General features: G+C 39.6%; 1 protein-coding gene across 1 annotated transcript in view; it reads left to right on the forward strand.

Moving 5' to 3' along the window:
* The window catches only part of LOC127418987 (arginine-glutamic acid dipeptide repeats protein-like), a 173,106-nt gene that overhangs the window by 60,123 nt on the left and 95,046 nt on the right, over positions 1 to 17,937 (forward strand).

Genomic DNA, 17,937 nt, shown 5'->3' on the forward strand with positions numbered 1-17,937 from the left:
GTTGCATATTGCAGTACTCTCAGCTTGATCCGCTCTTCGCTGACACTTTATGTAGATTATTAATCAGCTCCTTAAAAAGCTTCAAAGGACATGTTGATCAGAAAGCAAAACCACCTCAGATTCAATTTAGTCTATTAGGCCAATGAAATTCCTGATTTATTTCCACCAGCCACCGCAGCTGGATCTGGCTGCTGCTCGGCTTCATCCGTGAGAGCTGGCAAAAACCTCTGTGCCAGATTTGATGATTGCTATGCTGAGATAACGTTGTGTTACAAGCAAATAAGCACATTACGGTTTCTCTGACGGCTACTTCCCCACAGCAGGAGGCAATTAGCCAAGAGGTCTCTCAGCTTGCCTGGCCCCCCTGTCGAGGGTGCCCCAGGAGGCTTTGTTAATGGTACTGAACAGCTAAGGTGGTGATGGGAGGGGGGTGGACAAAGGGCAGGCCGGCTTACGAAAGCCACAGGAGCCGAAGGGGGGGTTAGAGGGTTGGCTGGCTGAGTGAGGAGGAGGTAGGGAGTGCGTGCCAGAGCCCGGGCATCCAAACAGCCTGTAATCGGATTGCTCGGAAGAGTGCTGAGGGTAGCAGAAACCTGATCTTGCAAAGAATAACATATAGTCTGTTTCATGATTATCTTCACCTTGATTAGGTGCAGATCTAGAGGTCTTTGTCTGATGGCAGTAAATGTCAAGGCAGAAGATGAGGATTCAATGCACTCCTTCCTTTCTTCTTCCTCCTCACCTCCATTATCCATCTAATTCATCAATGCTCATCTGTGTTGTTGGCCGTCAAATGGATTGGATCTCAGATTGCACTGCTAGTACATTGCTTGCATTTTCACCTTTCCAAAAATCATCTGGAATGCTGGTGACTCTGCTCTAAGCAGTGTTCAGCTGAGCTGAAACAAGTGTAATGGACGTGCAGCTACAGCCCCACCACATCACCTCTGAATGCCGGTTGTCACCCCTCTCATCTTAATTGGGACTTGAGCATCTGTCCGCTGAAATGGTGAAGAAGCTTTCAGTTCGATTGTCTTGACCGCCTCTCATTCCCTGTATTGACACTCGTTCTCATGCATTCTCAGCTTTTATGGCAGGGTTTAATTCATTCACTTGCACAGAGCCATGGAGATCTTTGAAAACAGGAGAGGCCATAATGCTAAATGAGGATATCAGCAGGTTCCAGCATTAGCAGATTTACAGAGTGGTTCTACATAATAAAGTGAATTCATTACATGCATCATGAACATGGCTCTCTGGAGGACAAGTTTCTCCTGCGGTATTAAACACTCGTCACACACTCTGTTTCAGCCATATTTTTTCGGTAGCTTGCTTTCGAGAGCTTCCATTTCATGCAATGCGTGAATCTTGAATCTGAGCGACCATCTTCTGCCGTGAGGTGACAAAACAACCTCATTAATATGGTACTCATCCAGTCTTAAGGGCTGAACAACGTCACCCCTTGTACCTGCATGCGGCAATCAATCCCTCCGCCTACTCTGAAGGGTGAGATCTTTTTTGTGGTGTGTGTGTGTGTGTTCCTTGATCCCCCACACACAAACCCACAGATCTTCACACTGTCACAGAGATGTTTCTGCCCTTCACTCTGTCAAAATCAGAACATTAATCAATATGATTTTCACTTTTCCTTTGCCTTTTCTAACCCAGCTCATATTCTGAATGAGATTCTTGCTGCTTATATGGGCTTGAAGATGTACAAAGATAGGTGCCTCCACCCTTGTTTTTTTTTTTTTTTTTTTTTTTTGGCATCAAGTTTGCGTAAGAACACACATATACTTGAGAGAATAGCTAGAGGAAGGTTTAGATTTAGCCCAGAATCAAAGCCAAAATATTAAGTGCCATGGATAAATATTTACTAAGTAATCCATTATTTTGTAGACGGCGTCAACATGACAATGTACACCTATGATTTTAGAGCAACACTAAAGGTAAAAAATAAATAACCTTAGAAAAGTGCAGCATCATTATCTTATTTTAACACACATGTAGGTCTATTACAAAAACCAGTTGACTTCAACACCCCTTGTTGCATTAAATGCCAATGTGAGTCCTGAAATTGTGTTGCATTTACAAAGTCAAAAACCAAATGAGACCAATGTTTGATTAACGACCATTGAAAATGTGTAACTTTTAACAGTTTTGTATTTACTGCCATTTTCATACTCCATTTTCTCTGAATCTGAACATAGCCAAACCTGTCTGTCACAGGAAAGATCATAGTATAAGACAGGGTTTCTCAAACTTTTTTGAACCAAGGACCCCTTTCATAACCCCAAATTTTCCGCGGACCCCCGCCCCACTACCATCACAACAAATATTATATTATTTAATAGAAGTATAAAAATTATCGAACTGCCAGGCACCGCTGTGCTTTTGTGTCAGGCTTCTGTGTGCAAAGTGTTTCAATTACATTTACATTCAGCGATTGTACAGCAAATTACAAGTGAGAAATACAACAATACAAACAATTCAAATCAAAGACAGCACAAACAAACACCATAAAATGAAGTTAGGGAGACAATCTGTTGCTCAGATGAGGTTTTAGCACCATCCGCAGGATTAAACATCACGGAGAACACCACAAAGCTCAAATGAGTAGCCTACTGATTTTTTTCATAGATTATTATAATTTTCCCCTATAATCAAAGCATGAGTTTAAACATGAGTAAAGCACCATATTCTTAAGAAAAATAAACCAGTTGAGGATTGATACATTTGTATTTGTTACTATAATATCACATTATTCTTGATAATTAAACAATATTAATTGAACAATAACACAATTTAATCATCATTTAATGTTTCAAATTATGTCATTGTTAACTGTCACTTTTTGCTTTTCTGCAACTAAAAGGAAGGGAGAATAAAAGGTTTTCATAAGAAGGCCTATTCCTACAGCTATCTTCCATTTGGCAGCAGATGGAACGCAATTTATATTCACATAAATGACAGTTACACTGAAGTGAAAAATATATATACTGCATAAATGCAATGAAATTACCTAATATTGACCACTATTAGATAGTATGGTTAAAATAAGGGACACTGTGTGCGGACATTTATGATCATGTTTGACGTGAAGCTGGATCGTCAATTCTCTTAAGTCTCTAAAAGCCAGCGATGCATACTGATTTCAAGGACATTTACAGCCTCTGTGTATTTATTTTGCAGTCTCAACTCATTAGTGCCAAGCCCAAGATGTACACTGTATTAATGTGAGGAGAGTGACACATTCAGTCAAGTATCTGCTCCTTAATGGAAAAGCAGATTCTCGGTTAAAAAGCGATTGGATTCCATGGGTGAATTTAAGAACGTCCTGTTGACACTCGCTCACCTGCAAACACAGCCTTGAGGCATTGTCAGCTTTGAGAAAGTGTATAGGAGACAGAGAAAGATAGAAGGACCTCTAAGGAGTTGCTCAGACACAAAAGACAATTCACCACCGAATCGGTCATAAACGGCACAACCCGTTCTTCTCAAGTCAATCACAGTCTCCATATTTTCCCTCTTTGTCTCTGCCTGAGTCCCTTCACTCGATCCTCCTGTTAATTTGGGGCTGGCTGCATATGCCTGATGACTGACACTGTTGTTGTCAGTGTGTTGCTGTGGCACCCTTCCCCCATCCCCGTGGCTTAAACTAATTTGCTGATATTGGCCAGCTCAGCTGCAGCACAGCGTTGCCTCTAATGGAGTGATTGCTGCTTGCCTCTTGGGGCTTGGCCGCTGGCAGAAATGCCCAGCTCTTCTCACTGTATTGGTGCTTATGGACATTTAATTAGGTGTGATGTTCAAAACAATTATCAGAAAGAACTCATGATTTCCAATGAAGCACACAGGATGGAAGGAAAGATTCTTATTGTTAGCACATGAACTCACAAACAGGCTTTTTATTTTACCCTACTGTGATGTTCGGGTTATTTTTTACATGTTTGAGAGATATAAAAACAGAGAAAAATAGAATTTTAATTTTGTATTTGTTCAAAATGCCTTTGGATTTTCCACAACTATTATATAAATGATTAAATAAAAAAAAAAAAACTTTAATATTTATGCAATGCCAGGGTGTTTTGGGTGGTTACTAGGATGTTACTAGGGTTTTGCTAGGTGGTTGCTTGGGCATTACTAAATGGTTACTAGATGGTTGCTTACTGATCCAAGTCAAAAGAGAACATCAAGTAGAAATGGGCAATAAAATGATATCGATACTGGGGAAAAAAGAAAATTCAGATATCACTGAAACTTTTGAGTAATTTTCTATATTTAGCTGATGTTCTACATCTAGACAATTGGATCAATTACGTGTCACTAAAAATGCAAGCAGTTTGGCAAAATTATACACACAACTAGCTAACTGAATCACGGTAATGAAATCAGCCTGTTAGGAAGTATAAGCAGGCTAGTGGCTACCTCGCCCTGCTGTCATGAGGCTAGCTAGCAGCTAGCTATCTGGCTAATATGATATTGTTGTGTATCAAACAAGACGGCACTGACAATGCAATACAACTGTGGACTGAATACAACAGCATCAACTCTGACATTAACACCATTGCTATTTATTTATGTACTGTTTAGTTCAGTGTTTTTTCATGATCCATATCGCTGTAACGGGCAAGAGAGTTTTGTTACTTCTTGATGTCTATTGGCAGTTGGGAATCCAGCTTATTGTGCATTACCGCCACCTACTGAGTTAGAGCGTCACAAGAAAGTCTTTCAATGGATTTTTTCTTCAGTGGAGAAAAAATTCAGTTTTCAAAATTGTGAATGTTTTCAGCTATTGCAGAGCAGTTCACAATCATTAAGCCATATCGGAAATTTATGACAAGTGATCACTAATGATCAGCTGTTGATGATGATGATGTAGTGTTGATGAAATATGACAACGTTTACTTTTAATTGTTTATATTGTAATGTATTGTAGATTATTGTAGGAGTGTACACTTTATACCCCTTATCTGTTTAAATGAGCAGCTGGAAACTGTGAAGCGCAAACATTTCAAAATAAGAGTCCCCAGTGTATTTCAAAGTGAAAGTGCCTTTAAAGTTAAAAGTTCCACGCTATTAATCAAATCTGCCCCCCAACCATAAAGTGCATCTGGAATTTAATTACGTTTGGACTCTTGTAGCATCTGTCTGGCCCTCCCCATCACAGGAAGAAAAGACCATTTAATATAGGCTTCCAAAAAAAAAAACTATTGGCAAATTAACTGGCTTTCTTTCAACACATTATCGAATCAGCACATTCCAATATCTGTCGACCTCTAATTTGTATCTGTTTATGTAAAACCAATTTTAATGTGATATGTATGTGTAAAACATGTCTTGAGTATTTTAAACTTGCATAGATCCTACCCTGTTTTACTGATAAACAATGTTAAGGCCATGTTGAATGTGTGCCCCTGCCTGTTTAAGAGTCTGTGATACATACCCATTGTGTTGGTTTGTTTTGTTATGGGTATACGGTATTCATTTATATTTGTTCAGGTCTTGAAAACATTTTTAAAGTCTAATATTGTGATCATATTTTTGGCCATATCACCCAGCTCTATCCCCAAATCTCTGTGCCATCCTGATCCCTAGAAATGTGTGGGAACATTTTCAGTGGATGTGTATGGGATTTTTCCCTTGTTCTTCATCAGCCAGGCAGATGTTTATATTGTGAAATAAAAATGTTTTTAATAAAAACATGATTTCTGTATTTGTTTCAATTTGAAAGTATTCAATTTTTTGTACTCAGAATTAAGGTTTTCCTGTACTCTAAAAGAATAGTGAAGAATAGTGTTTAGTTTAAAATAGTGTTTATATTCAAAAGGGAGGTGTACTTTATCTACTGTACTCTACTGGGTCTTATCCCGAACAAGATGGTTGTTTGGAATTATCTCCAAAAAAGAAAGTTAAAGCATCTTCAGCTAGCTTGTTTTTCTATAGAGCTTGATGTGGACACAAGTTCCTTCATTGTTCATGGAAGACTTGATCTAGAACAACATGACTAATGCCGTATTATTCTGTACACTGTTTGCCCATTGAGCTAAGCTATATGTAGACCCTTAACCATTCACTTGAAACAATAGCCTAGTGGATAGCAAGGACACTGCAATCTGAACTGGCTCTGCATTGACCCAGACTTCAGCACTCTAGCTGTTAAATAGCAATTAACACAGACTATTGATTATTTCTAATGCGGATATTGTTGATTAGGGTGGGTTGCTTTAAGCGTTTGATAAGCCCAGTGCCAGCCCTCCCAAAACAGAATAAAAGGCATTGGATCCTGCGTTTATGGCATGCAAATACATTCCCAGTGTAATTCACTCCTGATGGCTTCTGTGCATATCTATGAGCCCTTAAAAGCTAATGATTCAAAGCCTTAATTAAAACGCTTTCATAAAGATGCAAATATATTTGCATACACGCATGAAGGATCATAAAAGTAGGTTTATGAAGAGATGCATTTGCAATACCCCCGTGCATATTTCAACAAGTTGAACGGGCAATAGCGCTGATGCCGACACGCTTCAAAAAAGTGTGAAACAATGTAAAAACGCTCTCGCACACAAATACAGACACCTTCATCCATCATCCCTCCATCCACGCAAACAGAAAGAATGAAACAGCCTGTATAACATTAGAGGACTAAACAGTGTCTCTGTTAAATGCTCACAGCGGCTCTGGTTAAGTCCTCATCCGGCCTGGGGTGGGTGGCACGTAGGTTGCCTCGTGTCCAAGAGGTACTGTCTTGCACACATACTCCCCCCTAACAGCATCTCCTACTCTCCCTCTTCTCCTTTCCCTCACAAAGCTCCAGCATTTTGAAGTGCAATTATGTATCAGTGAGCAGCACCATCAGTCTCACAGTTCTTGTTAATATTTATTGGGTGGCGCGGCAGCCGCTGCCATCTTTACGTCGGGGTGCCTGCAGTCATTAAGAGGGGCTGCGTGGACAGGGTTAGCTTTGCGTTTTCTATATTTCTCCCCTGCCAGCGTTACACTTCGTTACGTCTTTGTCCACATCCCCCTCCCATCACTCCTTTGCCCACTCAGCTGCTGAAAATGAGCCGGTGCATTTGCATGTATAAATATGTAAAGGTGCATTGCTCACAAGTGGCCCCCAGGTGTTTGTTGTGTGGTTATAGTGTGTGGCTCTTCAGCCCCGCTGAAAAAGCGCCTCTGGCAGCAAGCTCCGCCGGAAGCTAGTGAGCCAGCGTCGCACTTCTGCTCGGGAGCATGTGATTGAAATATCCCTGCTTGTACTTTGTCTGTGGGGTAGCATGTTTAAAGAAGGGCAGGTATCCATAGTGGCTACAGGTTTAGCAGCGAGCGTTCGGCGTTCAAGGGAGCCGTCTAGGAGGGGCCGCTTTTTGTCAAGCAAACAGGATGACATCACACAATGGTAAATCCAGCAGCAGCAGTATCAAAGCTAAGCATGCTATCTAGCGCTTTTCCATGATGGCCTTTTGAATTAATTGCGTGGCCAGTAATGGTAGTCAAATAGTCTTTTTATTCCCACCATATTTTTGGAGCAAATTATATTTTCTGTGAATTGGCTTTTCATTGTTTTGATGTTGTGAAGCCCTCCTCCCTTCAAATATTAATTGCAGTAGTTTAGCCATTTTGATTAATGTTCTTGAATGAAGTGTGGCTCGTTTTCTCTCCCTCCCTCCAGTACACTTGAAATTCCACTAAAGGAAGCATTAATGCTGCTGGTGGTAATGACATTAGGTACTTAGCACTGTGCAAAATATACAGCCCTGCCTGCCGCTACTTCCAAATGGGCATCTCTCCAAAAACAATTGCAACTTTATTTGTATCGGTTTGTCTTTGGGTGCATTTTAAAAAGACATTCATTTTCTATCTAAAAGGATACTTCAACCCAAAGAGAAATATTTCTTATATTTTACTAACCCTCATTTTGTTTCAAACCTGAAAGACTGACTGACTTCCGGAGAACACAAATAGACATTTTGGGCTTAATGACCAATAACCATTCACTTTCATTGTATAGAAGGAAAAAAAAAAGGTGCAATGAAAGTAAACAGTAACTGAGACTAACATCTCTTTTTGTGCTCCATGAAAGAAAGTCAATCATGAGGGAGAGTAAATTATGAGAATTTAATTTTTGGGTGAACTAGCCCTTTTTTATTTTTATTTTTTTATATCTAGAGCACACCTCTCACTTTCATTCTCTATTTCTCTCTTTCCCATTATGCCTTAAACAGCTTTGTGCTGTCAGTAAACGCTACTATGAAAACCAGCTGTGTGGCCGGGGGTAAAGAGGGATAGAGGGAGGAGGAAAAACAGAATAAGGGGTAAAATCAAAATGGAGGTGTGTAGGGGTCAACAATGGGTATATGGGTGCTCTGGGTGGTGATTACATTGCCAGATGGAGCTAGGAGACTGCGAGACTGGAGATAACATTTTCATAAGACACCTGAAAGCACAGTCAATATCAGCTCCTTGACGGCGAGACTAAATTATTAAACAGAGCCTTTCTTGTCACGTTTCATTATCACAGCTTTCCCTTCCCGGACTGCTGCCGCTGCTTTGCTGGTGGTGGGCTGGGTATTTGTCTTTTTATGCATTAGAAATCATTTGGGTCTCACAGGAACGGCTATGTTAATTTCACTCTCATCATCTTGGATTGCAGAAATCTGCCGCAGAGACACAATGCGGTTTTTGGCACATCACAGGCAAATTCCCTCATCTGATGTCTTCACTAGCATCTGAGGCTGGGAACACTGAGCCCTGGCATTCAACCCAACTGTTTCATCTTAAAAAGGAAAGGCAGACTTCTCTATCATTGTCCGCTTTGATGTCAAAGAGAGAAAGATTACAGAAAGATACCAACACGAAGGGAATGTGTAAATTTTCACAGTCACATAAAACAGCTATTGTACTGATGCAGTCCTCAGCTTTGGAATTCTAATTGAAAACTGGACATGATGTTTTTTAAATTGATTTTTGTTTTGGTTGATAAACAATTTTAAGGATTTTTCTTAAAGGTGCACTTTTTGTTTGCAAATTGCTTAAGATGTAGAGAAAAGCTGCTTTATTCTACATATGGTGCTGGGTGCACATTTATGAGCTCTCACATAACCAGCTGAATATAACTTGCTTTATCCCGATAATGCTGTGTAGTTGTACATTTCCACTCACTGAATAAATGAATTTTGGCTGTCTGCAAATTGCATTCTGAACTTTTTCTCTTGCATGATGCTGCATCTACACCACTAAGTGTCAGCATAACGTGTACTAAATATTGCTGAGTGCATGTTTAATTTAACTAAATCACTATTATTGATAATTCTGTTATTCCGAATATTATTTGGTTATTGTATTAGCCAAGCACCTTACACAGTGTTTGCACGGCCAATATTTATTGCAACAATCCTGTTCTCCAAACACATGTGCTTGACCCGGTGGCCGTATAATTGGATCCTCCCTTCCTTGACTCAGACTAGCAGTACTCTCTCTCTCTCTGACTCACAGCACCTTACACCGTTTCTCATGTCTCTTTTCCTCTCCTTTTCTCCCTGCCTTTCTAGAGTGTCTCAGCACTGCTTCTCAGTTCACCGAGTGTAATTTCCAGCTTGTCAAAGTGTGACATGCCAATAAAAAAAAAAGCTGTGAAAGTGGAGATTTACAGTGGTATCGAGTTCAGATGCTTCCATCGGGTGGCTCTCTCCATTAAAGAACACATGTTGTAAATTAGCTCTCACAGAAAAAAAAAAACTAGAGGGAGTGGGAGGGCGCTCTGGTCTGGGGAGAACGGGAAGTATGAGGCAGTTCAAAGAGGTACAGGCGCTAAAATTTCACAGTCTTCCATCTTCACGCCTCTCAGGTTTTCTTTTGTATTGATTCAAGCCTCTGGTTTCATCACATTTTCTGCAGAGATGTCTGTTTTCTGATTATTATTGGCCGCGCTGTGCTTGCACTCAACCTGAAATGTGATTTAAAGGGGTAGTTTACCCAAAATGAAAATTCAGTCATTCACTCACGCTCATGTTGTTTGCATGACTTTCTTCTGTGGAACACAAAAGATGTTAGGCAGAATATAAGGGACCGACAGTCTCAGTTGCCATTCACATTCATTGCATTTTTTTTCCATACATTGAAAGTAAATGGTGACCGAGGCTAACACACTGCCTTTTGTGTTCCGTGGAAGAAAGTCCTATGGGTGAGCAAATGATGACAGAATATTCATTTTTGTGTGAATTATCCCTTTTAGTATCTTTTAATGGTGCTGTTTACCTGTAGGCAAATGGTCACATGTCCCAGACACGTTACAGGGCAGCTTGCTTTTGATGCAGCAGGCCTGCTGTGAAGAACCCTGTCAGACTGAAGGGACTGCAGTACTATGGTCGGTGTGGGGTAGTCCACTTGCCTAGCCCTTCCAGCTATCAGCAAATTTCCCAAAGATTGCACCTATCCAATAATGCTTTATTAATTGTTGGGCAATGAGAAGTCCAAATATAATCCATTCCTGTAAAATGTGCCATTTAAACCCACAAGGACGAATAGATGCTGTGTTTTAGGTAAAGTCAGAAACATACTTTGCGCAAGTACGCATATGCAGAATCAAATACTTTGTCAATGTGCAGCCCGGTCGAACAAACCTCCGTACTCGAGGGCAATAAGCAGGGTTCCCATGTGTCCTGGGAAATCTGGAATTTTGCAGTGTGGTTTTCCAGTCATGGAAAGTCATGGAAAATTTGAAAAATACTTAAATGTCCTGGAAAATAATTATTTGTCCTGGAAAATATTTCAGTATAATAAAACAGTTTGACTGTGTTGCTAGCCAGGTTTCATTCCATTTCATGTACAAAAACATGGTAACGATTGGGACTCGGAATAGGAGTCAAATACACATTTCATTTGGTCACTGCCGGTGGCTGCGCATTCATTGTGAAACATCAACGGTTAAGAGTGCTTACACCCTTGTAATTGATTACAGCAGCAGCCAATCGTGTGCTTGGCAATCATATTCCAACTGAGGCAGATTGCTTGATTGGTTATAGCTACAGCCAGTCGCGTGCTTGGCTACAGCAGCGCGTGTACAGTGAGAAGCGGCACTCGTGAAACTTCTCTCATTCATAAATAAACTGAATGACCTGGTACATGTACCAACCAACTGAATGAGAGGGGCATGTTGTTCGTTTACTTCAGCATCGGCATGCGAGTCTACCTTGTTCATCATGGAGAGAAAAGGGCAGATGAGCAATCTTTGACAGTACAAAACTACAATAAATGTTTTAAAATTGTCTAAATTTATGAAGAGATATTGAATGTCTCATCACTTAAGTATTACCTTATTTTTTCAGAGTATCCAGAGACCCCAGTTATTGAACTACAGTAATTAGAGACCTAAACATAAGAGTCCTCTGTTTACTTTCTGCAATCAAAGCAATTGCCATTTTGTTTTCTCCAAGCTCGTAAATTTGCCCCTCCGTGACGCTTTCTGCAGCATTTGTCATGTGGAAGGGCAAAGCGCTGCTTGATGCTGGTGATGAACGGAGCGTTGACGCCTCGACTCAACTCATGTGAAATGCGCTTTACAATAATGACAGGACATTATTGAAACTAAAAATTATTATTAGGTTATTATTGTTGTCTTTTCTATAAAAGTCATACTCAGCAGTTTAAATGCTGTAGAAAAATTGTACAGTAGATCTGCTTTGTTCGTATGATGCTTAAACGTTCTACTGAAGTTAGTAGATTTGACATGCAAATTTTAGTAAAGGAGAAGGTAAGGACATTATTGATACTCATTAATATTATTAGACTATTATTGTCATCTTTTTGGATGAAAAGTCATTCTCGGCAGTTCACAAACTGAAGGAAAACTATTGATCTGCTTTCTTCTTGTAATGCTTAAATACTATAAAGTCTCTTGTCAGACTTTGGTCATGAACATCTCAATGATTCAATGACTCACTCATTGCACATAAGATGCTCATTTGTTGCCACCTAGTGGCATCTCCAGAAGTGGTCAATAAACAAATCAATTAATGAAACTGATCAAATTTGTGAAACAGAAGCAAGCCACACCAAAATACCTAATTTAGCTAATTTGCTCCAGCCGCTCATACACTGAAAACACCTCATCACGGTCATCATGCATGCTCTTGTGTATGTGAGATGACAGAGACAGCACTCTGAAGTGTACAGCACATACAGACTGTATTTATTTAATTAAATCACAGCTTTACGTGGATTAATAATCACACTGGGCCATGGACCAGCTGCTTATCTGGAGGTGAGAAACTACCGTCAAAAACAAACGGCAAAATAAAAGCTCGATTTAAATGGACACGTGTTTTTGCTTAAATATTACACTTGTTGAGTACACAAAATATCCTAGAAAATTGTGCCTTGAAAAGAGTGGGAACCCTGGATAGGGTTACCATCAAAAGTCTCTGTGCCATTAAACTGTGTTATTCAGTTATTTTGCTATAAATTGTCTTCATCTTACTTGCTAAGTAATATTTTCTTCAAACTGTTGCCATGAGAGTAGTTGGCTTGATAGCAAAAACTCACTGTAGAAGCAGATAGTTCAGAATAATGTCCGCTATAGTGCCCCTTGCGGAAACGCATACTTGTGTTTTATTATTAATTGCACATTTATGACACATTTTGTAACGCAGCTGCACAAAATCGAGCTTCTGTGTTCACATACTTGCGTAGAGTATTTTTCTGACTTAATTCTTTTCTTCAGCCACAGTATAGTTTGCTAGAACATTATCTTCATTCCTGTTTTTGCAACCATTACACAAGGTTTGGTGGCGGAATCCCCATAATACACACAAATGTCCTTTGTCAAGGCAAGCATTTGAATTATAAAATCTAATTTTATAATCGGTTTTTCATAAAACTTTCAAGCATCGTTGGCTGTTTATGCCGGTAAATCTGGTTACTTGTAGAAATTAATTTACAAATCAATTGCTGTGGGTTCTGGCACAAGGGAGTGGAGGAGCAAGAGACGGTTTCTTATCAAGAATGGAATGTTTTATTCATTTTCTTCTTCCTTCCTGTATGCGTCTCCTTCCAGCCAGCCAGCAGGGAATTCATAAACAGCGCTTGATACTGTGGCCGTGTGCCGCGACTAGACTCATCTGTGTTCTGGAAAGAACAATGCAGAGGGCAATGAAGTGCTCAGGCTCTCTCAGACTCTAACCTTGGGCTATTGAACTTAACATCCCGTTTATAGATTGCTGTTATGCCTCAGCCATTTGTAGCAGAATAGGTCTTTATTGCTTTAAGAAAATGCAATGAAAGAGAGAAAGAACACCAGATCATTTTCTGCACACTTGCATGGCGAGAAATTTGTTTTCTTTTTCCTCTCTCAATTTCTTTATTTGAACAGCCTCTGCCTGGTGGTATTGATAAATGTGTGCCTGTGGGCATACTCGAAGAAGAGGTGATGCTCTCCATTTATAATGACCTTTATGCACTGGGCACACATGCCCATGGTTGTTCTGTGCTGCTGAGGAGATACATGCCACTCTTTCCTATTGGAAAGATAAAATGGACTGAATTAATGTGCAGACCTGCCTGGAAAGTGATATGGAGTGTGTGTGTGTGAGTAGCTGACAGATTAAGACCCTAGTCTGTGTGCGAGTGTTTCCCTGGTGTGACATGTATGCTCGCCGGCGTCTCCAGTGCTACTCGGAAATACACGAGCTGCACAGCCGTGTGATACTCCAACAGAATATCCGTCCTCAGTTTGACACTCACAGTTGAAGGATTTTACCTGCTTTGCTCTTGAACTGTCAGAGTCTCTGGCCTGATGTTTTAGGAGTCAGTGGGCTGGGCTTACTTGCACATTAGGAAATGCCAAGCACAATATAAGACCCAGATTAGCTGCTGATACGGAGGAAAATCAGGGCAGCAGTGTTTGTGTGATGCTGAAGAAGACTTAAGAATACTGCATTGATTGGGTTGCCAGCACTTCCTCTTATCCACATTCCAGATGCTGGAAGCTCTTCTTATGGGTACAGTGCCTTGTTGATTTCATAAATTCAACATTAAAAAACTTAGATTTGATTTTTCTCTCACAGCTTGAAGTTGGATAGTCTGAGTCCCACCTGTGTCTGCTGCACCGCTATTCAGTGGTAGCTTTTAGCCAAGTTGTGAACTTGTAGTCTGTATTATTTAATAGGCCATAATAAGCAGACCCAGACAGAATTTGAGTATGCAGAAGTCTGTATATTTCCGCAGTATTTGAACACCCTTCATTTACTAAGTTCTACTCCCACCTCTTGCGTGTTAATTACAATTATTTTGGCTAATTTGATTATGCTGGAGTGTAATACTTTCAGCTCTGTTTATCACATTATACCCTGTTTAAATACATTCCACAGATTTGCCACAAGATTAACACAGAAAATGTGAAAAGTCCACAGATTCTTTCTGAAATATAAAGTTACTTAAAGGGATAGTTCAACCAAAAATGAAAATTCTCTCATTTACTCACCCTTATGCCATCTAAGATTTGAATGACTTTCTTCTGCAGAACACAAAGGAAGATTTTTCACAATTCACTTTGAATTGTATGGACCTACAGAGCTGAAATATTTTTCTGAAATTCTGTGTTTGGCAGAAGAAAGCCATACACATCTGGGATGCCAGGAGGGTGAGTAAATGATGAGAGAATTTTCATTTTTGGATGAACTGTCCCTTTAAGGTTCATGAAACTGAAATGAATGTGTTTACTGCTTCATATCATAACATGCACTTAAAGAGACACATTCACAATAGAGTTGTGTACCAACACACTGTGCTTTAAGAATAAAATATTTAAATATAGTGTTGTTTTTGTTTAGTGTAGTAATAGTTTGGACAGGTTATTGAGGTGCACTGGCGTGCACAGAACGGGGGCTACAGGGGTTCACAAATATAAAGGTGTCCTTTTAAGCGGAAGTGCATTTAAGAGCGCGGAGGTGCCTTGAAGAGCGCAGAGATTTAAGCGGAAGTGTCCATGTCCTTTCGCCCCTGCCGCTGCTAAGTTCTGTGCACGTCACTGTTGAGGTGAGCAAAGGCTGTGCAAAAATAAAATCAAATAAATGCATTAAAAGATTGAATCAGAAGTTGTGTATCTGAGGCAGATATAGTTCATTTAATGGCATCACAGTGAGTCACCCACAGTGGTTAAACTGTTGTCATTTTGATAGCACAGCTCTTTAAAAAATATATATATATATTTTAAATATTTTGGCTGATTCTCCCTTCTTTTTGCCTTTCAAGGTCAGTTCAGAGTGATAGTAGCAGAGAAGCCTTTGTAATGTTTCTGTGCAACACATCATCCAAGCAGGTGCAGAGCACAGGGGATGCCTCTATCTCTGTGTGTGTGTGTCGCACTAAAGCAAAGGCAGAGCTCATGGTGCTGTATAAAGGCCAATTGATTATAGGCACTGCTGGGGTGGCAGGACAGGCTGATGGTGGAGTGTTTGAAGAACCGAGGTGCTGGCCAGCATCTCAGAAGCCGGGAAACCCTCGCTGAGATGTTCTGAGCAGCAGGCCAATTTAGTATTTAAAAGGTGAGCTCTTTTAGCAAGGTTGAAAGGGCTGGTGCTGGCGGCCCAGCTTGCTTCAGTGTAGAAAGGCTGGTCGCTACAGCTGCCTGCACGCTGTAATTAAGTGTGAACTGTTTGCTGCCACAAATGGCATTTAAATGCCAAGTGGTAGCCAGAGCAGGCATAGTATCAGGGGTTTATGGTTCCAACCTTGCCTTTTTTTCTTTTTTCTTTTCTCTCGCTTCTCCCCACCATGCCTGGATGGATGGAAGGGATTTAGTGTATATAGGTTTGCAGAGGAGAAGAGGAATATGGAGAGGAGTGAGTGGAAGTGGTTTGAGCTCACCAGTCTCTTGTGATCGGGGAGAGGGAAGGGCATTGACGCATTGTAACAATCATAAGCCAAAGCTGTCAAACTGCTCTCACCAGCAGCCATTAGAGAACAGCAGCTCTTTACTGTGTGTGGGAGGTTAACATTAAAGCATGAACATTTAAAAAATTACCAGGCAAGAAATAAGAATTATATAATACAATTGCAATTATCTACTATTATATACTAACTATGGCATGACAGATTTATACACTATGGCATACAAATAGCCTAATGTGTGTCACCTTATTTAATGTCAAATCAGTTTGTTTCATGTAAGCTAGTTAGGGTGATTTGTGCCAAAATACAACTCTTGACATTCTGTTGCCTCTTTCTGGTTGAGGAAGTACTGTTTTATCAGTAGGCATCCAAATAATTATTTTTAATTCTTGATTATACTTTTATAGTACATTAATATACAAAATTGTGTTACACCATGTCTTTCTTACAGTGGCCCCATGGCTGATTCTCACAAAAACTGTGAGAATATCATCATACAAAAAACGTATAAAATTATACTTTGCATAAAGATTTATTTTTGTATCGTGAGACATTATTTTTGGACACAAGCACATTTTACCCCCAATCTGTTTCCGTCATGCACCCAAATGTTTTTAGTTTTACTATTCCCATGTTTTTCAGTCATGAATCTCATTTCTGTAAAAGTCATTTTTATTGTATTACAGTAAAAAAAGATGCTGTTGTACAATGTTTATTTTTTAATCATCAAAAAGGCAGTACCAAGGGAGTCCTAGTATGTATAAATACTTAATTTACATTTTGTGTGTGTATGTGTTTTATCAGAATGACTACCTGTTTTGAATTGCGGTAATGAGAATTGGTTATAAAATTTAACTGTCATTAAAATAATGCCATAATGTAGAAGTCTGTATGGTTCTATAAAAATTCCTTGTGCAAAATCTAATTTCTGATTTGTTTCTTTTATTTTTGGGGAAAATTGGGACCAGAACATTTTCTAGACAGGTTTTGTGAGAATCGCACCCCCCCCCAAATTCTTTGGACACTTAATCTACACTTAAAAATAATACATTTTGTTGCGTTGAACAGCAAAATATCAAACCAAGAAAGCATTCAAATACTGTTTGTTTAATGCTGCTAAAATGTATGTCTATTGTTTTTTTGTTTTGTTTTTTTAAACCTGACAAGCTTCTTTCTATGAAATGTCTTGTGCGTTGTTTCTTTAAAATAACTGCTACTTGGTTTGATATCACATGCAATGCCATTCATACATTTTGAAGCACTGATTAAGTGTCCAAATACTTTAAGGGGCCACTTTCCCAAGCAAATTGTATTCTTACTCCACTAACCCCTTTATTATATTTTTACCCCTCTATTATTTTAACCTCTTTATGATGCATTTACAAATGTATCATGCTAGAAAAGCTTGTGATTGTGTACTTAAGGCTTAAAAAAAGTAGCATTTATTTTTTTCATCTTTAAAAAAAAAAAAGTTAGTCACCTGTATGTATGAGACAGAGAAAGTGGAAATGCTCAAATGTAGAAATTTTACAAACACTCTGGTGTAATTAGAGCAGTAGATCTCTATAGTGAAAATGTGGGTAATGGCAGTTTCTGTTGCATTAGGATAGAATGTGAGCCATTAGATCATACTCATTGTGCAGAGACGAGAGAGCAGATGACAGTGATCAGAATGAGAATTCCAGTCTCCTTTTCTTGATGGCTCAAATATATTTTTTTTATTTAAAAAAAGAAAAGGAAAATACAGAGAAAAGGAGGTGGTTATAAGAAAAGCAGAAGACGCATGAACACAGACTGTCACTGACCAGCATGGACCTCGGTGTGCAAAAGAGCAGAAGGTTTGGGCTTTTACACCGTCCTTGTGGAGCATTTCGATGTGGGGTTTGACAGCGAGTAATCACTCACACACATACTTCGTGTTTGTGCATGTGTGTTTGTTTGCTTCTCTGAGAGCAGCCTGGTCAATACTTCAGGGCTGCAATCACAGGAGGCTCTGCAATCAATATCATCACTGTGGGCTGGAAAATGTCCTCCGTGCATGCA

The sequence above is a fragment of the Myxocyprinus asiaticus genome, chromosome 28 (genome assembly GCF_019703515.2).
Source record: "Myxocyprinus asiaticus isolate MX2 ecotype Aquarium Trade chromosome 28, UBuf_Myxa_2, whole genome shotgun sequence".
NCBI classification, from domain to species: domain Eukaryota; kingdom Metazoa; phylum Chordata; class Actinopteri; order Cypriniformes; family Catostomidae; genus Myxocyprinus; species Myxocyprinus asiaticus.